Source organism: Patiria miniata, unplaced genomic scaffold (genome assembly GCF_015706575.1).
Source record: "Patiria miniata isolate m_02_andy unplaced genomic scaffold, ASM1570657v1 HiC_scaffold_10, whole genome shotgun sequence".
In the NCBI taxonomy this organism is placed as follows: Eukaryota; Metazoa; Echinodermata; class Asteroidea; order Valvatida; family Asterinidae; genus Patiria; species Patiria miniata.
This window is the reverse complement of record NW_024037048.1, coordinates 9,282,019-9,309,401: the sequence shown is the minus strand read 5'-3', so window position 1 is coordinate 9,309,401 and position 27,383 is coordinate 9,282,019. Positions and strand designations below refer to the sequence as shown.

At 41.8% G+C, this 27,383-nt stretch overlaps 1 long non-coding RNA gene and 1 pseudogene across 3 annotated transcripts; one reads left to right on the top strand and one right to left on the bottom strand.

Annotated features, from left to right (window-relative positions):
* Positions 1-3,087: 3,087 nt before the first annotated feature.
* On the top strand, positions 3,088-27,213 carry LOC119737402. Of its 3 annotated transcripts, none has more exons than XR_005272376.1 (5): positions 3,088-3,223; positions 19,619-19,840; positions 23,173-23,327; positions 24,689-25,054; positions 26,358-27,213. It is a non-coding gene; the product is annotated as an uncharacterized LOC119737402 (long non-coding RNA). The 3 variants fall into 3 exon arrangements; XR_005272374.1 differs by having other exon boundaries at positions 23,201-23,327; positions 26,358-27,212; XR_005272375.1 differs by lacking the exon at positions 3,088-3,223 and adding an exon at positions 17,259-17,455 and having other exon boundaries at positions 23,201-23,327; positions 26,358-27,212.
* On the bottom strand, positions 6,462-8,158 carry LOC119737395 (annotated as a pseudogene).
* Positions 27,214-27,383: the final 170 nt, after the last annotated feature.

Sequence of the window (27,383 nt, the reverse complement as noted above, 5' to 3'; positions counted from 1 at the left end):
ACATCACAAGTCCAGTCACAAGTGAATCACAAGTCCAGTCACAAGTATATCACAAGTCCAGTCACAAGTAAATCACAAGTCTAGTCACAAGTACATCACAAGTCCAGTCACAAGTATTTCACAAGTCTAGTCACAAGTACATCACAAGTCTAGTCACAAGTACATCACAGGTCCAGTCGCAAGCATGTATCACAAGTCTTGTACTTTAATATAGCTCTATGAGAACATCAGAGTCCAGCCTAAAGGATCGATACCCAAGTAGGAAAATTACAATAAAAATAAAAAACAACCCTTAGTACAGCTAGTCAGACTGCCTGTGAAATTATTCTCTCTGGCATTACATGCTGTCATTGTGAAGAACACAATAAAAGAAGGCCATTTCTAAATAGTGTGTCAAATGACACATTTTTTGGGAGTTTTCGTTAGTAGTTGGTTTGTGATCGGACTAATCTGTGAACTGGTGAATGGGTGTGCACAAGTGTTGACATGACTCATTCAGCGGTTTAGTGTGCAACATTGCAAAGCTTCAATCAGCTGAATGAGAACAAACGTGTCTCAGCAACTTTTGAATAGAAATTGAGATCGTAGAATATTGTTTCCTCTGAAAACATAGCATTCACATATCTTTAACTTCATTTGGGGTAGTTGTTAAGCACCCATCTTTAGATTTTGAGAACTTTTGTTGCTTCAAATGGGAAAAAAAAACACAAATGACAAATGATCTACCCTTCCTTCAATTTTCACTGCTGCAAATTCTCAAGTCCATCATATTTCAAAGGAAACATGAGATAACTGTTTCAACCAATCTCTTATCTTTTTCCTTTCTTTTATTTCAGGGCAAAGGTGAAAGCCTGACGTACTGGCTCGAGGGACATGATCCAAGCTACAAGATCGACCAAATCAAGCCACCCAAACAAAACTTGTAAACAACCAGAATATTATCCCAACATTATCTGCAACGCATTTGGATCAGCAATTTTTTGTAAAGAGGTAAGAAGCATAATCAGCTATTATACTACAGCGTTTGTAGGTCTATTTGAAAAACCTAACAACAAATTCAAATTAACACACAATTGTGTGTTCACCAACAGATTTGTTGTTCGCGATTACAGCTTTCGTTTAGCAACTTTAAGAAAAAGATTCAGGAAAAAAAAGGTTTAGGCCTAATCACACTCGTACAATAACTAACTTTGATCAAGTCACCTATTTTTTTTTTTAACAAAGACTGAAGTATTTTGTAGTCGCCTTTTAATCTACTACCATGTGGAAGTTGTAACAAAAATTCCGTCATCAAACAAACAGACTGTGAGTTCATAACTATACTGTTGAGAGTCACTAATTTGGTATTAAATTGTATTCAAACTAGTGATGCGTTTAAGAAAATATTCTTTGTCTGTACCATCCAAGCTTGGGAAAAAATAGCAAAGTGGTACTGCTTTGTTTGTTTGAGTTCTCATATGGGCTTACATCATTTGACTTGGTGCCCTATCATTTGCCTTGTTGCCCTTGTGCTCCTTAGTGCTAAATATTTGAGGCGGTGCAGCACTAAAGGGCACTGTTGTAGCTACAGAAAATTTTAAAGAAAAAAAGAAATTTACTCAACAGATCAAAATTGACGCACAACGATTTTTTATGGCTGAATGGACAATAATGCAAGTGGGGGATTTTTGTTTTCTTTATATTTTCAGATTGAGTGATATTAATAACATTTGATAGTCACTACTTATGTTTTAAGGAAATTGTATAAAAAATATGGAGTAAGGTCTAAGGCATGTTTAAAGTAAAACCAATGGGCTTGTTTCATTGTTTTTGTCATGTAATGCTGCGGCCGGGTGAGGTGGAGTAGAGGGCGCTATTCAGGACTTTCTTCTGTCACCTTGCAAGATGGAATGATGCCAAGTCACTATAAATTTATATTTCCCGGATTCGTTTGTATCAAAGATATATAACTAGGCATCCTATCCTATCTACAAGGATGGGACTAATAAGGGAGCAAAGACACTTCTTCTTCAGTGAAACAATAATTTATTCTTAAAAACTCCAAGATTTTTTTGAACCAATTTGACATCTGTATTGATAGGACTCATCTATCTTTGCTTGTTCATCTGTCAACTGCTACGAATACTGCAAAATCTTGGTTTGTGTACACGTTATCCGATGCAAACTGGTTAACCTATTTTTTATTTAACCTTGTTCCACTCGAATTTGCAGGATAGCTAATAATGAATACAAGTAAATGTCTCAATCAGTATCAAACATTTTTTCCCAAATTGACAATATTCAAATTTCTTGACCAGGTGATGGCAGATCTACCAGCTCACTTCACATCAGAGAGCTCTCTTGAGAAGCACTATAGAAGCACTATAAGGACAGGAGAAGGACTGCTTCTCACGGCTAGAACAGACTCAGACCAGAGCTCTCTTGACATGCTTGAGAAGCACTGTACGGCCCAGGAGAAGGACCGCACCAAGTACATCACTACCTTGCTGATGCTTCACAGGGATGGAACAGACTCAGACCAGAGCTCTCTTGAGAAGCACTGTACGGCCCAGGAGAAGGACCGCACCAAGTACATCACTACCTTGCTGGTGCTTCACAGGGATGGAACAGACTCAGACCAGAGCTCTCTTGAGAAGCACTGTACGGCCCAGGAGAAGGACCGCACCAAGTTCATCACTACCTTGCTGATGCTTCACAGGGATGGTGCAGACTCAGACCAGAGCTCCCTTGAGAAGCACTATACAGCCCAGGAGAAGGACCGCACCAAGTACATCACTACCTTGCTGGTGCTTCACAGGGATGGAACAGACTCAGACCAGAGCTCCCTTGAGAAGCACTATACAGCCCAGGAGAAGGACCGCACCAAGTACACATCACTACCTTGCTGGTGCTTCACAGGGATGGAACAGACTCAGAACAGAGCTCTCTTGAGAAGCACTGTACGGCCCAGGAGAAGGACCGCACCAAGTTCATCACTACCTTGCTGATGCTTCACAGGGATGGTGCAGACTCAGACCAGAGCTCCCTTGAGAAGCACTATACAGCCCAGGAGAAGGACCGCACCAAGTACATCACTACCTTGCTGATGCTTCACAGGGATGGAACAGACTCAGACCAGAGCTCCCTTGAGAAGCACTATACAGCCCAGGAGAAGGACCGCACCAAGTACATCACTACCTTGCTGATGCTTCACAGGGATGGAACTGACTCGAAGTACTGCAAAGTAAGACTTTTTCATATTTGAAGAGAAAATGCTCTAACTGTACTTTAAAACGGTTGAGGGAGTAACAGCGAAAGATCTTTCTTGCCCGATTTTTATGCTCAACACAATAAAACTAAGACAGAAAAAAGTGGAAAATCTGTCAAAAGCAGGATTCATCACACTGAATGTTTTTGGGAACTTTTTGATCGGGTACGACCCGATCACCTTTTTGAAATGGTAATAATTATTCTTTGGGTTTTTTTTGCTGGACAATAATTCTTTACGGGTTTTCTCCTACGTGAACTCGCTCGACCTTTACTTCCGGGTCTACTGGAAGGTCAAAGTTGGGTGAATTTAAATTACAGACAGAATAGCCTCAAAATCAAAACGAACCACATCTTTTCCAAACAGTTCACGTGATGACGATAAAACCTACATGTAGATGGAATTTGAATCCTGGTCCGAAGATGTAAAAGAAAATGTGATGTCATCATGACATCACCTGGTAACAAATTACAAGCTTACTTTTAATTAGGCTATAACTTTATAATGGAACTTTTAATTAGGCTATACATGTAACTTTATAATGGAACAGTCTCATTAGCTGTTTCGGTGTACACACCGAAACAGCTCTTGTTTCTGTTATTTTTTTTTTTCTCTTTTATTTTTCAGACTTTTTTCTCATAGGATAACACGTGTTTTCGTTCTACAAGTCACTTTTGGCTTTTTTTCAAATCCGATCGACTTCAAACCTGGCACACACTTAGACCACCATCTGAAGATGTGCGCCGAAACTTTTCGTCATGCTGACATCATCACGTGATTTATTATAGAATTTTGAATATTTAATTTTTCCCATAGACTTTGTACACAGAAATTTTAAAAAAAATGTCAATTTTCAGAGGGCATTTTCGACACTTTGCCAGTAATTCATTTACACCAATCTTTGTCCAAGCAATGACCCTAATTCAAACAACATTGTGTAATGATGACGTCATGATGACGTCATCCGGTGTTTATTTATAGGCAATTAAATTGTGACACTTTTAATATTTAAAAATGCATAAGAAATCAACCGTACGCGTCCGCAGCATTCTGTTGCCGGCAAGTGGTAGAGTAGGTTGAGGACTTTATTTCATTCAGTGTGCGTAAAATCACGTGACCCTTGCTTCCGGTCGAAAAAGGCCAAAACCGAAAGTGGCTTATTATTTAAAAGTGGTAATAGATATGAACTTGCTTTTAACTGTGTTAGTCTCTTGGCTGATAGTATTCTTCAAATCAGCTAACTTTGACAGATTTTATGTTCATGCATTGTCAGGGACGTAGGATAGACACTTTTTGTATAGAATACGCATGTACATGTACATGTTCATTCGACCTGGATGAAACTCCTTTACGGCAGTCATTAATAAAACGGTCGAAACAGCTCAGTGTTTGTCCACAAACACATTTCTAGTTTTTTGTTGTTTCAGACATTGCTACTGGCAATATTTTGTTCCAGCATGTCCAGGGCACATACCATTTGACCTTTACTTCCAGTGTAACCGGAAGTACAATGATAATAAATTTAACTTGAAGACGGAAGCATTTTGCTACAGTTATATAAATAAGGCAAATATTTAGTTAGGAATGTCCAATACAAACATTGGCATGATGACATAATTACACGAAAGGGCGCGTACCAGTACATTCACGCAATGCGTCTCTCCAACTAGGGCTCTCAAAAGTTGTCAAAAAAGGGACAATCTACTGTTTGTGCACGTAATCTTTGTAATCACCCTAGATATACATGCACCTAGGGCATGTAGGGCCTTGTACTTTTCAATCATATTCTCAAAGGTGGCTTAAGTTCAAAACGTAAAATGCACTCAAATTTGATCAAATTGTCTACTCAGATTATTTATTTATTTATTTATTTCAACCGGATCCAACAGCGACCAAATCGCCAATTACAGTACAAATGTAGCACCAAAAATAATTGCAAACAAATAGTGTCACCAGAGTTACCCTTTACATCTTGCGCTTAACTTTCCAGGTTGTGGGTCTCTGGTCAGACCAAAGTTCTGGACTTGATGTAGTGATGCATTTAAAAAAAATATTCAATTTTCAACCAGTTACTTGTGAACTGACTGCAAAAAACATCACCAGTCACTCGGGATACATGGCCTACATGTACAGTATTTAAGTGTTGTACATGTAGCTGAATCCAACACTATCACACATAAACGTGAACAAAACTGAATACAAGTATTCGCAGTCACACATACCGGTACATGTATGGGAAGTCAAAATAAACCGTTTTTGTTAAATTTAAGTTGGATTTGAAAAGGCGTCTCTACAAATCCCAGGATTGGGGAAAAATTATATAAAATAAAAAGTAAGAACTACAATGTAGTAAGAAGTTTTCGGCTACCAAAAAAAGGGGGGGGGTGGAATCTGTAGGCCAAGAATACATACATTTTGATCCGTATTTGTGTCTTGACATCCTCGTGTAAGTTGTTAGTCTTTATGTTACAGTGCAGGCTCTAAAATTGGCATTAAAAAGTCGGTATATCAAGCAGAAATTGCAATGTGGCAGTGACCTACCGGTATCTCTTTTACAAATTTGTTCCCCTCGACTGGCTTTAGTAAGTCACATTGTGGCGCTGTTTTCAAGATGGCTGTGGAATGTGAAACTTACTTTCTAAGCATGTCAAGTGGACAACGTGTCTTTGGATTCTAAAATGGCACATTCCAGATGAAAGTGCACAATCATTAAAACAATACGTGCAGTAAGACCTGCACCTCAGAAAAAGTTTACCCATATTTGTTATAACCTATGAAATCGTATTGGTACTACTGAAAGTTTAATCCAATATGTCAATGCAAGTCAAGGATTTAAGGGTATTTTGCGAATTGAGTATTTTGAACTAAATGATTTTCTTGACACTAATAATTTGCAGATCAGATTGTACAGTTTGAAACATGCACATGTGCAACCTTTAACGACTGTAAGTCAAAAGTATTTGAATGAATTTTGCTATCCACACAAACTACACATTCTGCTGAAATAAGTTCGAATAAAAAGGCTTTATAGGCCTAGTTGTTTGCAAAACAAAATACATATTGCTTTCATTTATATTATTATTTGATCATAATAATCGAAAGATATTTTGTGTACATGTAGATTGTCTGAGCAAAGGAACATAACTCGGCTAGATATGGTTATTTAAACAAAAACCGTGTCTAACTAAATTCATAACATACATGTACATGTAGTAGAAGACTAGAAGTGTTCTTTTAATATTAAACATTTGATGTTTAATCCAATAAATTTTAATCCAATTAAAACACTGCCAATTAATTAACTGTGTGAAGTATAAATCGTCTGGTTATGTGTTTTCGTTCTGACTTTTCTTTGATTGGCCCTGAGGGACGTACTTCAGGGTCAGAAGCGCAAGTTGGTGTTGTAAGGGTTCGTTCTCACTGGATTCCTCGATTAAAGCTTCGTCTGCTTTGGCCCACCTGATGTACCGACAGTGTTTCATCTCTTCAAACAGTTCTCCGTCCTCCAAGTCCTGAAGGTTGGCGACATCGTCCATCTGCAGAGACTCCCGCCGGAACTTGCGGTAGCTTTGCATTTTCTGCACCTCATCTTGTAGCGTGTCGAAGGTGGTGGCATGCATGATCTGCGTGCTGACCCTGCGCATTTGACGTCTCGGTGTTGAGCGTGATGTGGACGAGGCTGTCTGTTGCATGAGGGTGGACTGCCTTTCTATCTTGGCACCAGGATTGTTGCTGATCCCACGTGACTCAGGTGAAAAGGCTGGCGAGGAAAACTTACTGTGGGCCAGCAAAGGGGCCTTGGTGGGAGTGGACGCCTGCGAGAGGACGCTCATGTCAAGACCCGACTTGGGTCGCTCATCATGGTGGCCGTGGTGTGGTGACATGTCATCAATGCGTATAGACGGCGCTGGCATTTCACCTTTTGAAGTCATGCGACGGACGTGGTTCTTCAGCTGTGCTTTGTACATGTCCAGGTAGTTGGTTCGCAGCACCTTGCTATTGGAGTCCAGTTGTTGCTCGGCAATGGTGGCGCAGGTACCGACACTCGTCTGAGGGCGTCTTTTCTTTGGCCGCGGTCTTCGGGAGTAAGACATCGGGCTGGATTGAGGACGTACGCCGAGCTTCTTCATGACCATTCTCACCGATTCCTCAGCCGCTGCCGTGCTCTCATTGTCTGCCAGGGCTTTGCTTGCCTCGCTGATAACGCTCTTTGTCCTAGTCACCGGTGTTGCCCACTTCCCATCAGTCCTGTCTCCCTGCGTCGGTGTCTCCATCTTCTCTCCGGTGCCACCCGCAGCAGTCGCATGCTCTTCTGTCCCATTGCCTTCTGGAAAGACCTCCACTGCCTCCTCAAATTCCTCCATCACCTTCCGATAGTGATATATCTGGACCTGATCTGATCTCATCGAGGACAGTCTTCTCTTGGACATCTTGGTGTATTCTCTGGGAGGGGGTTTGCTGGTGGCCACCGATTCAGCGTGAGATGCAAAGTGCTGTTGTCCCCTGACTCTCTTCTTAGGAAGCAGGGTGGCTAGTTCAGCTGGGGTGGGGAGAGTCGTGGCGCGGGGACGGGCCAGGTATGATGGCATCGCCTCGGGCTTGGCCAGCCGCGGCATGGGGCACTCCTTAGACGACACTCGCCAGATCCCCTCATGAGACTTGCGGATGCAGAGGTCCCGATCTTTCTCCAGGACGTTGACCACTTTCTTCAGTCTCTGCTCCTGCGTGCGGTTCTGCATCTGGGCCTTGACAAAGATGCGGCTGGAGCGGGCTTTGAGCTAGTCCAGCAGCCGACGGTAGTGGCGCTTGGTGCTGCCCGGTCCGCCAGTCATGGTGACGACCTTCCGTTTAACAATTCAAAGGAAAACAGCTTGTATAGAAGAATACAACTTCTGTACAAGTATCCTTTGTTGATCTGACTCACTGCTTATCCGTTAAGTGAAGTTTTGTATCTCATTGATAATGCTGCTGCATAATCTGATGATGTCAGTGTCCTGCAATCAAAACAAATGTTTAATGTTATTATTATTTAAGCCTTAGTATCACTTTAATTCAACGCAAGGACGATAACACTATCGCATTGGTAGCAGACCTGCCAATCACTGACAGCGGCCATGCACGGTGAGTGACATTCAGCTGTCCACAGGCGACCAAAACCCGGCCAAATTACCGACTTGACTTCAAGTCGTAAGGTTTCGCCTGCGAATGGACACAATGTAATTGTTATCGACAAATCCACTTAGCTACAGGGATCCGTGTTTTCAAAGGCAGCAGCCAACCCAGAAATTGAAACACAAACACATTAATTGTGCCATTTAATATTAATTTGTTGCCTAATAAACACGAGAAACCTTCCTTCGCTTTCGTAATACACAATAAGATTTTTCCGGGTGGGCGGTTTCTAAAATAAAAGTTACACTGTTCCTCACTTTGATGGCCCTTTTTCAATGTGAAGAACCAGTCACTCGTTGGCATTACGGATACACCGTGCCACGAGTATCCTTGAGCAAAAAAAATAATTGCAAAGACATGAAGCAGAACGCGACAACGGGCCTGGAGTACAACTTCCATTGAAGAAAACCCTGTGTCACAATGGGCTTATGCGCTTGCGAGCAACGAACCCGTCGATTAGCTGACTTATTGATGTCCGTCCACCAACCTCCCGCCAAGAACCCATGGAAATACACCAAACGCGGGGAGAATAGCTGAACCACGTGCCTATTATTATTAATGTCCTTACAACTTATTGAGCAGCAACACCCAACAGTGAACTCCGTAGCCAGGAAAAACAACATACAGAACACCAACAAAAGAAATGTTTTCACTCCACGTCTCATACACATGTCGTTTCCCGAAATTTGATCTTTTTTTGCGACATAAGTTAAAAACATATGTATCTCCCGAAAGTCAGCACATGCTCAGAAAAGCCACAGAAATCTCAATTGATATTATACCCAATTTAACGGATAAAAATCTGTATACAGATATTTCACAAATTAGGACTTGCGCGCTAAGGCCAAAAAAAAAGTCTTCGGTTTCTGGTATGCGCGCGCGTCGCCGTAGCCATGCGCGGCAAAATGAAAAAGGTTTTTTTTTTCAATGAAAGATGATGTCTCAAAACCACCAAACTCACTGGTTTGACTGGAATCCTGCTGCTGCACAATTTTAACGTATTTTTAGATGGGGTTATGATCGAGAATAAGCTTTACAATGTATGTGGCCTCTCTGGTCTCCCATAATATTTGCACTAAGTTTAGTCGGGCACCATTTGCAGTCATCAGCCGACATTTGAAGCAAAAAAAAAAAACAGGTAAAAAAAAACAAAAAACGAGTTGCGCACCACTTTTTGGGCAAGCTCCATACCAGAAACCGGAGACTTTTTTGGGGGCCTTAACTTATTAATTTTTTTTTACACAGCGAATTTCCTCCCATGTATTTCAAGATATGATGCAAATATTACACATTTCCCGGCGCATTATACCTTGCGGCACAGGCTACACCATTATAGAATACAGTTCTCAATAATTCATGGTTATACCTCTGCCCGATTGGGACCTCTGACTCACATTATCAGAGGGAACTGAGGAAATATCAACCCCACGATACTCATTCATCAGTTTGGGTGTTTATTTACAACACCGGTCGTTTCTTTTAGTTCCTTGTCAGGTGGGAAATTTCGGGGAATTCTTTTTAAAGGGGCCTTCGGTCTCCGGTAGCGTTTGATTTTACAACATCAACGACTGACTGAGAGGGTTCAGACCAAATATTGCCCCAAAAAAGGAAAGGGATAACTTGACTGTTCGAAAATATACAGTTCGGCGAAGTTTTCGGGGAACAAACTTAAAACATTATCATATTTCAGAAAAATGGGATAATGTTACTTGACGTGACAGAATCTTTCGTAACTCGTAAAAATTGTATCTTATCTTACCTCAAAAGTACTTTTGACATCCATGTGAGAGCAATTGTTAATGGCGGCGTTTTACAGCTACTAGCAACCTTGTAGATATCCAACTATTATGTTGTGTATGCAGACTGCAGTGATCTATTTATAGTGCAACCAGTGTATGACGTCATTTGTTAATCGTCTGTACATTCTAGTACGTGTGTACTCTAGTGTGTTATGGCATGACATGGAACGTGAATACAATACGAAGCAACCAGAAAAGTATCCCTAATCTCAGTCTCTCCTTAATCGGGTATTATTGACGTACGAACACAACAGTGGCGACGAGGATGAACCTTGAACACACGGGTTACGCACAGGATTATCTACGGACTATAAATTGTGTGAAACGACCCTGAGTTTTCACGAACTTTTTGCAAAGTTTTCTCGACACGTACGGTGATAACTTTTGCACACACGATGCGCGGTACAGTACAACGTACATGTACATCGCCATTGGTCCATGCATGGTTGACGACGCATAGTAACGATACGTTTTACGATAAACGATAATGGCGACTTTTCAGAGAACTGTGTTCGAGGAATTTAACCCAGTGGACGGTGATATTGATACATATTTGGAGAGACTTGATCAGTATTTCATTGCTGTGGACATTGCGGAGACAGAGGCAAACGCTGTCAAACGCAAGGCTATTTTGTTGAGCAGCATTGGTTTCACGGCATATAAGACACTTAAAGACTTGTGTTTTTCGCAACAACCCAAGGAAAAGTCATTCGAGGATTTGTGTAAACTGTTACGGGGACACTACAGACCCAAGAGACTGGCAGTCGCAGAGAGATTTCGATTTCATAATGCTAGACAAATGCCAGGACAATCGATCTGTGAATACGTTGCTCATTTGAAGAAAATGGCTGTATATTGTGACTTTGCGGGGGATCAACTGCAGGAGAGTTTACGTGTGGGCTGCAGTCTGAGAGCATCCAAAAGAAGCTGCTCACTCGCAACTACAATTTCCAACAAACTCTGGATCTCGCTCTCGCAGAGGAGGCTGCTGCAAAGAATGTGAGAGACATGGGCACCGTGGAGACTAAACCAGTGAATAGGGTGCCTTCTCACTACAAGCGTAATCAAAAATGGCAAAAGCCAAGGTCATCGCAACCAAGGAAGCATTGTGACTGCTTTGGACTGAACAATCACAATCGCGATGATTGCCGATACAAGAGTGCCACATGCTACAAGTGCAAGAAAGTGGGACATTTGCAGTCAGAGTGCAAGTCTGATAGTAAATCAGGCCCTGCACCACCAACCACGAAATACACGCCCCAACAGCGAACCAAGCCCAAAGGACGCGTTCGCTATGTGGGAGACGACGAAAACCCCCGCGAACTTTACGATCCCACTGATGACGCATATCGCGATGACAGTACATTCGTCGACTCGGTTTTTTACGGTTACGACTTTCGATAATTCAAAAGCGGATACGTCAGGAGACACGACAGCCGATACGTACAGCCGTACTTCAACTATCAAGGTTCCTGTCAAGATCGCGAACATTCCCATACAAATGGAACTTGACACAGGTGCCGCTGCATCAATCATGAGCCAGTCAGACTATTCACATTCCAATGCAACCGGTGAATCGTGTCCTACACGCTTACGCGGGTGCCCAATTGCGAATTTTGGGCCAACTGGTTGTCGAGGTTCAGTACGGCGACCAGAAAGCAACGTTACCGCTAATCATCGTCCATGCAGACAAGTACGCACCACCCTTGTTGGGCAGGGAGTGGTTGACAGTTCTCAAGCTGGACTGGCCTAATCTGTTTTCTCAGGGTCAATACGGTGTGAATTCTGACCCAATCGCCGAGTTGAAAAGTGAATATAAGGACATTTTTCAGCCAGAGTTAGGCACAGTACGTGGAGTTAAGGCAACACTGCACGTCAAGGAAGACGCTATTCCAGTTTTCCACAAGGCTCGCACAGTGCCATTGGCTCTTCGCCCCGCAGTCGAAAAGGAACTCGCCAGAATGGAGCAAGAGACAATCATTTACCCAGTTGATTTCAGCGAGTGGGCGACACCCCTGGTGTGTGTACCCAAAACAGATGGTACGGTACGCCTGTGTGGGGATTACAAAAACACTGTAAACAAATCAATCCACACCGATCAGTACCCCATACCTACTTCGGAGGAAGTATTCAGCAAGCTAGCCGGTGGGGAGAAATTCTCCAAAATCGACTTGAAATGCGCATATCAGCAAATGTTGCTCGACGACAAATCCCAAGAATACGTCACGATTAACACGCACAAGGGACTGTATCGGTATACACGCTTACCATTCAGTATCTCATCGAGTCCTGCAATCTGGCAGAGATTCATCGAACAAGTACTAGCAGGTCTGGACAGCACATAAGCAATCATGGATGATGTGCTTGTTACAGGCAAGACGGATGAGGAACATCTCCGCAACGTAAAGAACGTTTTCCAGCGATTCCGGAAATACGGTCTCAGGTTGAAGACCGAAAAGTGTCGGTTCATGCAGGAGAGCGTAATCTACATGGGACGTCGCATTTCTGCAAAAGGGATTCAGCCAACCGACGACAAGGTTGACGCGATACGCAACGCTCCAGTTCCACAGAATGTCACAGAGCTTCGCTCATGGTTGGGGATGGTCAACTTCCAAGCGCAGTTCCTTCCCAACCTGTCGACCATGGCCCATCCGTTAAACGAACTGCTCGGGGATTGTCCTTGGCAGTGGACGGATGAATGTACCAGGGCATTTGAGGCAGTGAAGGACGCCATCAGTTCAGACAAACTTCTCGCTCACTACGACCCAGCACTCCCTCTCGAGCTCGCAACGGACGCATCACCATATGGACTTGGAGCAGTCATGCTGCATGTGTACGCTGACGGCTCCAGACATCCTATAGCATATGCTTCACGCTCACTCAATAAACATGAGAAGGGCTACGCGTAACTGGACAAGGAGGCCCTGGCAATCATGTTCGGTCTCAAACGCTTCCGCACATATCTCTACGGAAGGAAATTTACCATACGGACTGATCAAAAGCCATTGGAGCGCATCCTTGGTCCCAAGACGTCGATTCCAACCCTTGCAGCACAATGTCTTCAGCAATGGGCTGTAATGTTGTCCGCATTTGACTACAACTTGCAGTTCATTCCATCTTCGCAGAATGTGCTCGCGGATGCGCTCTTACATCTCCCATTACCCACAATGGAGGAGGACGATGAAGACGCTATCTACAACATCGAAGACAAACGCCTCGATAGCCTACCAGTAACCAGTAAGGAGATCTCACAGGCTACAAGAACTGATCCTGTGCTTTCGCGCGTGTTAGAGTTCACTAAAAGTGGATGGCCAGCAGAGGTAAGGGACGAACGCCTCAAACCTTTCTTCAATCGCAGACACGAACTATCCACGGAACAGGACTGTTTGTTGTGGGGATTAAGAGTTGTGATACACTACAAGTACGAGAAGTTCATTCTGGGTGAGTTACATGATGCGCATCCAGGAATTGTCAGGATGAAAGAAATTGCACGAAGCTACGTTTGGTGGCCTAACATCGATCGCGACATCGAACAGACTGTTCGTCTCTGTGCTAGCTGTCAACAGACTAGACACCTTCCAGCTGTGGCACCCCTAATGCCATGGGTGTGGCATAGCTCTTCGTGGCACAGAATTCACATCGATTTCGCGCAGAAAAATGGTCACGATTTCCTGATCGTCATTGACGCATACGCAAAATGGCCAGAGATCTTCCACATGAGTAGCACCACCGCGAATGCAACCATCACGGTGCTGCAAGACTTATTCAGCAGGTATGGCATCCCCTACCAACTTGTCAGTGACAATGGACTGCAATTCACAAGTGAGGAGTTCCAATGGTTCCTCAACGTGAATGGCGTAAAACACGTAAGAGTTGCACCGTACCACGCCGCAAGTAATGGTGCAGCAGAACGAATGGTTCAATCCTTCAAACGCGCTCTCAGCTCAAGCAAATCGAGTGTTCGGAGTTTGCAACAACGTATCGACAGTTTCCTGTTGACATATCGCACTACGACACATGCAACAACCGGTCGTACTCCTGCGAGTTTGTTCCTAGGACGCGAACTGCGTACTCGTTTGTCCTTGCTACGCCCGGACGTTGAACGCAAGGTGGTCAACATGCAGAGCAACCAAAAGTTGCACCACGACAAACAGACCCAACTCCGCGAGTTCTATGCGGGGGAGGATGTGTTGGTTAAGGATTTCCGCTGCAAAGAGACTTGGTGGCTGGCCACAGTCGCAGAGCGCACAGCCCCAAAGTCTTATGTGGTAATTTTGCAGGATGGTCGAGTGTGGAAAAGACACGTGGATCAGATGAGAAGAGCAGAACGGTCTACATCCAGTCATTCTCAGAACTCAAGGAATGGGATGCACACCTCAGCTCACCAAGATACTGATATGTCTGACCTAGCATCCATTCCGGTGTTTATCCCTACCGCTGAGACAGCTCCAGTCGTTGGCTCGCAAATTCCTCAGACAGAACGTACACACGCGCCACCCTCAAACATCACAAGTGGTGAGCAGACTTCACAATCGGCGACACCGACCGTAACCGCAGATTCCAGTGCTTCACCCAAACCCCTACGTCGTTCGTCAAGGGTCAGCAAACCCCCAGACAGACTCATTGAGACTATGGAATAACCTAACTGTTGTTCGCAGAGGCCGGCATGAGAGTTAAAATGTGCATGTACTGCACTTTGAGTTGTTACAGTTGTGTTAATGTTTATCTTGTTACTCAAGTTGTTTAAACAAGTTTTTAGAGTTGCAGTTTTGAAACAAACAAAAAAGGTTGCAGTTGAAATTGTACGGTATTGGAATGTCATGGGTGTAAAAAAAACCAAAAAACTAACAAACAAGCAAGCAAACAAGAAGGAAATCCTAAGGGAAGTTCCGTTTATTCAAATTAAGGGCAGGAAGAGAAAAAAGCCATTGCTACAATGTACCTTGTCTAGGGACTTGGATTTAATTATGGAAAAAAGGATTTTCTTTGTTTTGAACTTTGGTTTTCTTGCAACAAGTGTTTGTAGGATTAGCATTTTTTTGTGTAAGGTGTGACATTGCTTTTATAGACAGAATTTTCAGTCGAGGACATTTTCATAGGGTTGAAAATGATATTTTTGTGTGTGTGTACAGCTTCCATATTAAGGGGGGAGAGGATGTAGTGTATGCAGACTGCAGTGATCTATTTATAGTGCAACCAGTGTATGACGTCATTTGTTAATCGTCTGTACATTCTAGTACGTGTGTACTCTAGTGTGTTATGGCATGACATCAAACGTGAATACAATACGAAGCAACCAGAAAAGTATCCCTAATCTCAGTCTCTCCTTAATCGGGTATTATTGACGTACGAACACAACAATTATCATTCGTAACTACCAGCATCAACTAAAACCTCGTTGATTGTGGGCGGGCGTAAGATGGGTGGCGAAAACAAAGAACAGCGATTAGTGTGCAGTGTTTAATTAACAACGGACTTATCTCTCAGTTAGTTCAATTCACCGCCAGTTCAAGTGACCGCTACCCGAGATATCGTAGTGCGGTCCTTTAGATGTTGAAAACAGTCTTGATTCTCTGAAATGATGGTGTTGGATCGGGGAGAAATCTTGGCACACTTAGGCACACCACACAGAGATGAAGAGGAGTCATTGCTTGCTTCGCATAAAGTGTCACATGTCAGTTGAAGGACATTAATGTTGCTTCTTTTTAAGCGTTTCCGCGAATTCCTTGACCGTCTCGCGCAGTCGCTACACACATGGGCGAATAAACGCGTTGTGGCCCGCAGGAGAGTAATAAGTGTGCAACGGCCAATTTTTTATTGTGACTTGTTTATCGCGGTATGGATGTTGCGAAGTCAATCCTTTGTCCATCACTTCAGGCTTAAGGTATACTGTACCAATAATCGATACCGCGCCATTATTCGAAGGTTTTCATGTATTGATTCAACCACAAACCTTGTAACGGGCTTGGCTGAAAGGAATCAATTTACTTATTAATAATTCATTATTGCATGAAGTTAGAAAATATCTCAGTTCCATGTGCCTGTGTGTACTTTATGGAGACTTCAATTATTTTATAATGATGACGTCATGCACGCAAAGTTAGAAACTATGACAAAACGCGTAGGGTTCTCATCTTAAGGTTCGTGGTTCGAGTTCTCTCCTGGTCCTCATTTTTTCCTTTTTTTTTGCACACTCTTCGATTGTTCCCCCTTATTATAACTGTGAGGCGGCCCTATTGTTTAATTGAGATTCGAATTTCACAGCAGAAAAGCTTTTTTCTTTTCTGAATCGAGGTTCGTGGTTCGATTCCTGTCCTGGTCTTCATTTTCCCCCTTTTTTCAACAGTTTTCGACTTTTCCCTTTAATTGTTATTATTAAAGTCGGATTTGAATTTGATAGCAGAAAAAAATCCAGAAATACAAGCGTGCAGTCACGTGCACGGCTTCTGCTCTTCTGTTCTACAAACTTTCAAGTTCATGGCCCACAATAATTGCTCTAATAGCAAAGTATATTTGAGGGTACACAATTGTGATTTGGCTCGCGTAGGCAATGATGGGCCACTTTAATTACAGGTCTGCACCCCTCGTGGTCTCGCACCACATAAATAGTGGTCTCGATCTCCACCACCAAACTCATTTTGGGGGACAACAACTCAAGAAAAACATGATGTATTAGCAGTATTACATTGAATTTTCGTACACTTATTTGTCATAATGTTCAACATTACGAGATTTAATTTCATAAGAAACCGTCGAACAATGGAGCTATTATGAGCGCTACAAATACAATCCGAATGGTAGTCAACGTCGATTTTTCGCGTTTAAAACACTACATTGTTGCGATCATATTATATTTGTTGTTTCATGTTTTCACATGATATTCAATCTCCTTATGTAACACATCGTGGAAACTCAGTGCGCGAAATTTCAATGTAATACATAGTTGTATTTATTGAGTAGTTGATCGAAAACGAGTTTGTCATGATGCGCGTTGTACGTGGAGACTACTATTTATGTGGCGCGCTCTATTGAACGAAACCTAGACAGACACACGTGTGCAGCGGCTGCGAGTTTACTTTGCGCTCCCTTATTCTCGAAAGAACTGTCGGTTGTTGTTTGACGGTTTCTCACGAAAAGGAATCTCCTTATGTTACACATCAAGACCGATCACTGGCCGAACTTACAGCAAAGACGCCATGCTTTTGGAAAACCGTCGTAATTCGTCAGTCCTCTGAAGGTACGGAATTCAACGGTTTTTGCTATTCCTATGGAAACATGCATTGTCAGCCTGGTTATTCATATTGGTCAAGACCCCCATTGGTTTGTACACAGTATGCCAGGAGGTGAGATACAAACATTTTGACCATTGGTGACCTCTTAAATAGTACGAGGGTTAAGCAAGCGATCACACTTCTGTAGCTCAGATAAGTGGGGTGATTTTTAAATGACAAAATAATTTTGTTCTGAATTGATTTTCGGCTTCCCTACAATTTGTAGCAATGGGACCATCCATTCCACCCCCAGGCCACATGTCATGCATGTAGTGCAGAGTTAGTCCAGTATTTCAGCTGCATTTATGGGGCTAACAATCTGACAAAAAGCACTTTTTTTTCGGCACCATCCGTGATAGCCAGCCCCACAAATGTGGCCAATTTGCTGTACTACCTCCGTAAATATAGGCCACACTTGGAACATGTACCCGAACATAGAACTTTGTCAAGTTTTGATTTTCATATTTAGACTTTGTAGTTTATTTATGCTTTAGAACCCTCTTATACTAGCTATAGAAAAGAAGTTAGGCATTTTTCAGACGTCATTTCGATAATGCAAATGTGTGCAAAGTGCAAACAAACTAGAATTACACAATCAGTGACAATCAAAATGAGCATACATGTAACAATTATGACAATTAGCCGCCGATGTTGCCCGTCGCCATCGTGAATATTATCAACCTTAAGCGTCATCATTCTTGGTATTTCCTAACCTTTATACTTTAGGTCAATTTTATAGACAATATCTTGCTCTTTCCAGCAATACCAAACACAACACTTGTAAATTATGTCGAAGAAAAAGTTTATACGAAGAAATAAAACTCTCCAAATTCAAGGTAGTTTGTTTGATTTTTGCTTTAAAAATACAGAATTTTAATATGCAAGGAGTCATTAGCACCTTCTGGCACCATGCACTGGAAAATTTGGGGTTTTCTGATCCGACATACATGGTTCATATTTTTAGTGGCAAAACCGGTGTCGCAGTGTGTCACAAAGGGGGTGATACATGTACCTGGGTGTACATGTAGCAATGTGGGCCGGCAGAAGTCGAAGGGCGTGGCCGGCCAGCGCTGCGCCAGTGCGGACCACATAATCTTAACACAATGATTCACTTAACTTTGTCAAACTGTTACGTATTGAACACACATATCGCACACCTATGTTTCCTTTGTCAATTCTCTGTCAATTGAGTACCAAATATGTTTCATTCTCTGCCTGCTAGAATAGTTAATTGACTTGAATCACACCCCCTTACATGCCTATTATTAGGGTTGTCTGATTTAAATCGCGTTGATTTAATTCACCGATTTAAATCCCAATTTTTAATTCTTGTCGCAACATTGTTGTGTTATATTGTGACATATGTACCGGTATACTCACATGGTGATTTTATCAATTATTCCTTCTGTTTGTACTCACTCTAAAATGGATCTCCTTATTTGTATTTTTATTCAATTTAAAGCAAAGCACTCAGAGTGTGCAAACCTACATGTACCAACATGACCAAGGATAAACAATTCCCCGCCTTATTGTCAGTTCACCCGAAAGAAATACTCGCATTTATGGTGAAGAATCCTTTAAAAAAATCCTACATGCAGACCCAAAACAAATCCTTTAACTCAAACATTTTGTGTATGTATGCCTGTGTCGGTCTACCTTTCCACTCCCCCATTGTATAAAATGGTCTAGTCCATTGACCTGTGTGGTTAGATTAGGTGGGTGATAAGGGATACAGGGTCACCGGGTCAGTGCCACGCACAAGAAGAGGGTCACGCAGGGTGATCTGTTGAAAGTTTTCCATATGATGGGTGAAAAAAATCTGTAAAAAAAATCCTGCATCCAGATGAACATGTAGACTATCTGGATCACTTCCAAAATCCAATCGATTTGTACTTTACCAAAGACCACTCCCGCAAAAACTTTCATGAAAATCCGTCCATAACCAACTAACCAACCAACAAACCAACAAACCAACCAAATCACAAACCAATTAACGCCGGTGCAAACATAGCCTCCTTGGCGGAGCTACGTAATAAGTTTTTGGATAAACGTTATGAAATTGAAAATGTTGCTCAAGAAAATGAAATTGACACTTTATTAATTGAATAGATGTTAATTTTTCTTTTTAGGTTTCAAAGCCAGTTCCCTGGCCGCAGCCTGGGCCTGCATGAGGAGTTCAGCCTGGTGGAGGTGCTGAAGGCCGTCATGATGCAGCATGGACTTGGGCCGTAAGATGAGCGAGTTGGAGAAAAAGCTGAAGTGCCTGCAGATGCAGCGCAAACTTGTACAAGTAGAGCAAGGTGGCAAAAACGAAGACGAAAATCCACAAACTGAGCACCATCAAACCATCGGTAAGCCTGTTATACCCAAAATATGGCAGTGGTCCCAACTGTAGTCCAAAATATGGCAGAGGTTCCAACTATAGCCCAAAATATGGCAGTGGTCCCAACTGTAGCCCAAAATATGGCAGTGGTCCCAACTATAGCCCAAAATATGGCAGTGGTCCCAACTATACATGTAGCCCAAAATATGGCAGTGGTCCCAACTATAGCCCAAAATATGGCAGTGGTCCCAACTATAGCCCAAATTATGGCAGTGGTCCCAACTATAGCCCAAAATATGGCAGTGGTCCCAACTATAGCCCAAAATATGGCAGTGGTCCCAACTATAGCCCAAAATATGGCAGTGGTCCCAACTGTAGCCCAAATTATGGCAGTGGTCCCAACTGTAGCCCAGATTATAGCAGTGGTCCCAACTATAGCCCAAAATATGGCAGTGGTCCCAACTATAGCCCAAAATATGGCAGTGGTCCCAACTGTAGCCCAAAATATGGCAGTGGTTCCAACAGTAGCCCAGATTATAGCAGTGGTCCCAACTGTAGCCCAAATTATGGCAGTGGTCCCAACTACAAATTATGGCAGTGGTCCCAACTATAGCCCAAAATATGGCAGTGGTCCAAAGTATAGCCCAAAATATGGCAGTCGTCCCAACTATAGCCCAAAATATGGCAGTGGTCCCAACAATACAATGTAGTTGGGGTGATGTCATACTTGGGGCATTTCACCTCTAAACCCTTCAATAAGAGCATATTTCATGTTGCTGTGAAGCACACAACTTTGCTGAACAATGAATCAGAGTTGTAATGACTCAAGTCAATGATTTACAATGTAATTGACTCGACTCAGGTCCCAATGGGTAATTGACTCGACTGGACTCGAGTCTCTCATCAGTAGACTCGACTTTACTTGAGTCGAAGGTTAATAAAACTTGAGTCCTAACACTGTGCGAACATTACAAAGTTTTATATTCACATTACCGTCGAGTTGTTGCCGTTTATCGCGTACAAATACATGTATACGCCTCAGGCCAAAAAAAAAAAAGTTCTGCTTTCAACCGGAAGCAGAATTTTTTTTTGTAGGGAAACCCCCTATCTACCCTATTCTGACAGCCCCTACCCTAATCTTGTTATGGGAAAAATGACAAAAAAACACCAAAAACCATCAATTTCTGCCTTTAACCCATGACTACACGCAGACTCCTCCATATGATCGTACCAAAAAATATTGGCCAAAAAAAGTCCCTACCTACATGTACCTACCCTATTTTCGAATGACATGTAATTGGAAGCAGAATTATTTTTTTTCTTTTGGCCTTATCACGGACTCCCAACTCGTGTACTATAATGTAGCGCACAAATTACTATCCCGAAACCAGAGTTTTCCCAATTCTTGGTTTCATCTTCGGCTTCGGGCGATTTCCTAAGCCCTTGATGAAACTCCAACTAAATTTATGTTTTCAAATTTTGTTTGATATTTTCTATATAATCAGAAACAGTTTCAAATGTTGCAATTTGTCAGCGTAAAAAATATTTCAGACCTGAATCCAAACCAGAGATGAAACCGGAGTTCACTTCATGTTAATTGGTACGCAGATCTTTGGTAGAAACGTCCAGCAGAAACTGTCTATTGGGTACCATGCAGCGTTTTTTAAGTCTTTGGATTTTCATTACAAACTGGTGCCTTGTGTTCTTTCTTCCATTCTGTAATTTATTAGATGTTGTTCAAATATCACTGACTTAAGCCGGCCTCAGGTCGACCTGCGATTTGCTTGCGCCATGACGGAACCGTCGGCATCAAGCAGAAAAATAATACTCAGATCACAAAACTGAGAAATCGTGTGATTCTCTTGAACAAGCGGCATCCCGATTAAATAATCGCAATTATATAACTGACATATATCCTAGTCATTTGATTGGTGGAACTCACATCACGTGACATTCGTTATTGCTCCCATTCACGCCGCGGCTCAAAAAGTACTATCCGCCCATGGGGAATGGGAAATACTATTCAACAGTTAGGATCATGAGGCGGTATTTGTGTGCAAATGCATGCTGGTGTGCGCGTTCAGCGTTGCGCGTAGCGCGTATTGTTCCAAAGAGCCAGCGCTACAGCGTTGGGTTCAATCATTTTCGTGAAAGGGTATTTGGAAGAGAGAAATACATTTTCCCTCAGTTTTCTATTGCAAAAAAAGTTCAAATATATCAAATGACAAGGATCTATATGTCAGTTATATAAAACAAATATTGAGTGGCTTTAAATTGTGAAATGGGAGGAATATTATCGCTCGGTAAAATCTGGACTTTTCCAGTTCACTCGGCTTCGCCTCGTGAAATGGAAAAGTCCAGATTTTACCTTGCGATAATATTCCTCCCATTCCACGCTGAGCCACTCAATATTTGTATACCATGCTCAAAATTGCTCATGTCACCTTGACGCGACGATCCACCACGATTCCACAGCATAGACAGTCATAGACAGACTTTACCAATAAGGGAGTTAATATGTGTTTGGCTGGCTCGGCTCGAGCCATTACCAGCGCGCATTCCCCTGATACGGTCTTAAATGTACTTGTGGTATTCCCATTCACAAATAGCTTTGAGTCAAAAAATCGGCACAAGTCAAACAATTATACATTTCCGATGATTTTGTTGAACAGTTTTATTTAATTTTTTTCTAAACACCCCTCTAGCTATGGTATGGAATATCCTCTCGTGAGTAGGTAAACAATCGCCTTATATGGTGATTGACGCACGCGTGCTGCGTACTACGTGATGTTGCGCAGAATGTGCGGAGTGCCAGAGTAGTGTGCTAATTGGCTAAACAATTGGAAAGGATGATCTTGATGCGCACACGATCGCAACGTCGTCATAGAAGTTGAAATTTTTCTTCTCTTGCTACTGTTGATTTTTTTTTAGACCCGACTAATTCCGATCGTCTTAATATCGTCGCAGTTACACTCAGGTCGCAAAAAATTGGTGACTGAAATCTTCCCGCCGGTGATAGCTCAGGCACAGCTTGATCCTGAAAAGTCGGTCGTCGACTGATCTTTGTCAGTCGCAAGGTCGACCTGAGGCCGGCTTTAAATTGACTAGAGCACAGATTCTACTTGACTCGATTCGACCACACACTGTTACTCCACTCGACTGGATTTGACTCAAGTCACTTCCTTAAAATGACTCGACTCGACTCAAGTCACAACATTCAGTGTCTCGTTACAACGCTGCAAAGAATAGAATTTGTTCATTGTTTAGCAGATGCCGGTTACCAGCTTCATTCCCATGTGATTTATCTTGCTTGGAACTAGTTCTCTTGCACAATTGTTGTCTTGGTAATTTTTCCCATAGATGATGATTTTTCTGCCAATGTTCACAGGAATTGTGAGGATCTGACCAGCCCCGAGGTGGACCGTGTCATCGTCCAGCGACTGAGGGTTGATGAAGTCATTGACGTCCCTTACGGCAAGCTGATGACCTGTTGATCATCAAGGGAATGCGAGACAGTAAGTGATTCCATTTGTGTAGCAGTTCAAGAACGCATAACCAACAAATTTAACAAGCTGTATCTCTGTTAAATTTACAAACTTCAAATGGGCATAATATCACCTACATTGTAGGAAAGTCCGTTTAGAAAATAAAAAGGTCATTGTAAAAAAAGGGAAGATCTTTATTTTAAAAGGCATATAGGATCATTTGATATTCATGACTTTTGTTCGTTTTCAAATAATAAGACCATTCAAAATCAAAAGAAGAATGTTGAATGCCTAACCTATTGAAGTTTCAGCTCAGTGATACCATTTCCCCCCTAGAAAACAGTAAAAAAAAAAAAAAAAAAGTGCTCAACCTTTTGATCATGAAACATAATTTGTGTGTTTGTAACTCTTTCTTCAAAAATGAGTCGATTGACTGATCGTTGGAAATCCCCTACATTACTCGGTTTTCTAAATGACAGCAAGACAGACGGAATTATTTTGTGGGGTGTAAAAGTTAATACCGCGGTATGCAACATTTGCAAACATCAAAAAACAAAATTACTAAATTATTATGAAATTTCAGTGAATAATAGTCTCAAGTGTCCTATGAAATCATGGCACCTAGTGTGCTGTCATTTTCCAGAAAAGTGGAATTTTTGTATCAATTTCCAATGATTGTTGGCCGACCATCGTTGGAAAAACCTGACTGTTTTCAATACTGCCCCCAATTTGCCAATTATAGTTAGTACACATTTTGTTTGCAATCGGTTACACATCTGTGAGTGCGAGCAATTAAGCCAGCTAGTCTGGTTCCCTGACCCTATCGGTACAATTCCCTGACGCCTATAAATTGCTCTGTTTTGTCTGAAGTAGGGTGAGGAAACCATACTACAAGACAAGAACAGCATTTTTTTCTTGGTTTTCCCAGCATCTATGAACACAAAACTTTAAATAGGTCAGTGTTAAAATACTTGCTTTTAAATACTTACTCCCCAAATCCTTCTATATATGAAAATTACAGCAAAAGAAAATTTTGTACGGTATACATGTTTGTACCGGTATGTACACGTTTAAAAACCAGTCTGATCTGATTAAATGCAAATGATCCTATACGCCTTTAACATTATTTTTAAAAACCTGTTAAAATAGCTTTTCAGAAGAGTCGTATTTGATTCAGTAAAAGACGATTTGATTGTACTCAATTTCATTATAGGTTATTGGCTTGTTGTGCCCATGTTTAGGTAATGTTTTGCTCCAGATCGATTCACTTGAAATCATTCATGTCTTTATGAATGGGTTAAACTGCTTTATTAGAAATCCAAATGCAGAGTTACTGCTAGCATAAATTCCAAGCCACCTGACACCGAGTGTTCCTTCTTGGTTCTCCCCAGCTTTTCTCTCATGAGTCCGTCGCAAGCCTCTCCCCAGCAGGGCGCACTAAATCCTCCAACGTCTCCTGAGTCGTTTCGTCCAAGACACCCAACTAGACACCAAAACGGCCCCGCTGATAGCGATCCATGATGTCCAATGCATCAATGATGACTCCAGTGCTTACTTACGCTTCTTCGGCGGCTACTCTTTGTTCTAGGCATGGGAGAGCTCGGGAAGGGGGCGGAGTTTGAGGCTCTGGAAGGGAGGGAGATCTTGAACAGTCTGCTGTGTATCGACGTCAAGCTTGATGGGCTGGAGTCTAGCAACATGGAACCATTGCTGTGCCAGTTGCTGGAAAGGGCAAACATGCCCAGAGAACTCAACAAGTAAGTTTACTCACATCTTGTGTTTATTTGGCAATTTATATCCACATAGTTCCGACTGGCGAACAAGAGTCAAGCCATCCCAAAAATCAGTAAGCCCAACTAGATTTTCATTTCACAAAGGTGAAATTACCATTGAACAGATAATTACCAATCACTGACCATGTTTGTCCAAACAAATTTTACACTAAAAGTGTAGATGGCGGCTCAAAACTGAGTTTTTATCCAACAGTCGTGATTTTATCCTCATGTCTCAGACAGGCAAACCTGCTGTAGATTTGCAGCAGTTTGCATTAGGTTCAGCTCATGAGTAGTCTGAGTATCACCCGTTCTAGCCCTAACTCCATTCAAACGTCTAGGAATGCAAATGTGTGCTGTGCCATGAGCTAGCCAATCAGAGTCAACGTTAAATCAGGACGTTATTTCATTCCGAAATCTTGACAACATGTACAAGTGTGATTGGTTGATTCCGATGCAGTGTTTTATACTAAAACAACGGCCGGGCCTAGATCTATAGAATCTAGACAAGCTTGGGGTGTATCGCGTAACATAACACAGAGTGCCTGACCACAGCCTTTGTGTGCTCAATTCACAGCGTATCCCATGTTGTGTCTGGAGGTTTTTTTTTAATCATGTATATGATGCGACAATTGGTGAATGACCGAAGGCCTGATATAGAAAGTGCCCTCTGATTGGTCAAAATCTAGAGGTGTTGCATAATTAATCAGCGAATCTGCTCAAATATTATATACTAGCTCATGAGTGGATTTACGTCTAAAATCAAGATGTGCCATGGTCCTTTCAAATGCCACTTTGAAGTTGAGTCGCTGTTCCAAATTGTTTTAAAAGTGTAGCCAGGTTTTTGTACCATGCCAAAACAAAACGAGCACAAATGGCCATTTGATTTATGTTTTAAAGTATTGAAGGTCAATGTCAAAAGAAGAGCAAATCATTCTAACTTGAAATTTCGGACGGGACACATGGTTGAGTCAAAGTCAAAATCGCCTGGTGCAGAAATAACTTCTGTAATTAGGCCACAGTTGGGAACACATTGGGAACACACAGTGCTCCAAAAAGAAGCTTATGGAATTGGAACATTTCAACTTTTAAGATGTGCCCTAACTTGAACCAAAGATAACTATTCAATACTACAGGAGCAGAAAAATAAAGAACTAAGCTTTCAGTGCCAAGCATTTGAAGTATCACATGGAAACAAATTTGTGGCAAGTTTTGTAAAATCACAGTTACCAGAGATACAGAGAAAATGTTGTTTTAAATGAAACTTTTGTTACTTTTTTCCATTCAGATTGATGAGAATGAGGTTGATCACATTGTCAACAAGGAGTGTGAAAAACTGGACAAGAGACTTGGAGAGGGGCCAAGGTGAGCTTGCCGACACCCAAGATTTGCAGAGGGCAGAACTGGACTTGGCTGTTTTGGGCAGAGATGTAACCAGATCAGTCACGTTGAATAGATTTGAGACTGAATGACTCTTAGTTAACTTGTGATGACTTGTGACTGATTTTGTAAACAGTTCGGCTTAAGGCTCGACTAGGTAGTCTTGTATTTTCCAGTTAAACATTTATTTGCGGTAATTTTTCTTGGTCATATGCGAGACCTGTCGATGCAAACTTGCAATTTACACATTCATTTTGAAACAATACACCCAAGAAGTCTGACATCATGCAAGTCGTCTAAGTGGTAAGTCTAAACAATGTCTTGTTCGCCACTTTTACCTTCGGATTTGCACAGGCATAAGTTGAACATGTTTTGATAAAAAGTAAATGGTAAGCCCTTATCGTATTGAATTTGTGATAAAAACTTAACTTTCCCCATTTTTATAAAAATGCAAGGCTAACCCTTACCGTATTGAAATTTTGATGAAAATTTACGTTCGTGCTATTTTTTGATAAAAACTACCATAAAAACTAAGTTTGTTTTTGCCCCTTTTTGATAAAAATGCGAGGCTAATCCTTTACAGTTTTGAATATCTGATGAAAAGTTAACTTTTGACCAGTTTATGATAAAAATTCAAGGCTAACCACGAACCGGTTCGAATATGTGATAAATAATTCTTTTTGTCCCTTTTTGATAAAAATGAAAGGCTAATCCACTACCGCTTTGAATTTGTGATAAAAAAATTTTTGCCCTGTTTTGAAAAAAAATGCAAGGCTAACCCCTTACCGTTTTGATTTTGTGATAAAAACGTAACTTTCCCCCATTTTGATAAAAATGCAAGGCTAACCCCTTGCCGTTTTGAATTTGTGATAAAAACTTAACTTTCTCCCATTTTGATAAAAATGCAAGGCTAACCCCTTACCGTTTTGAATTT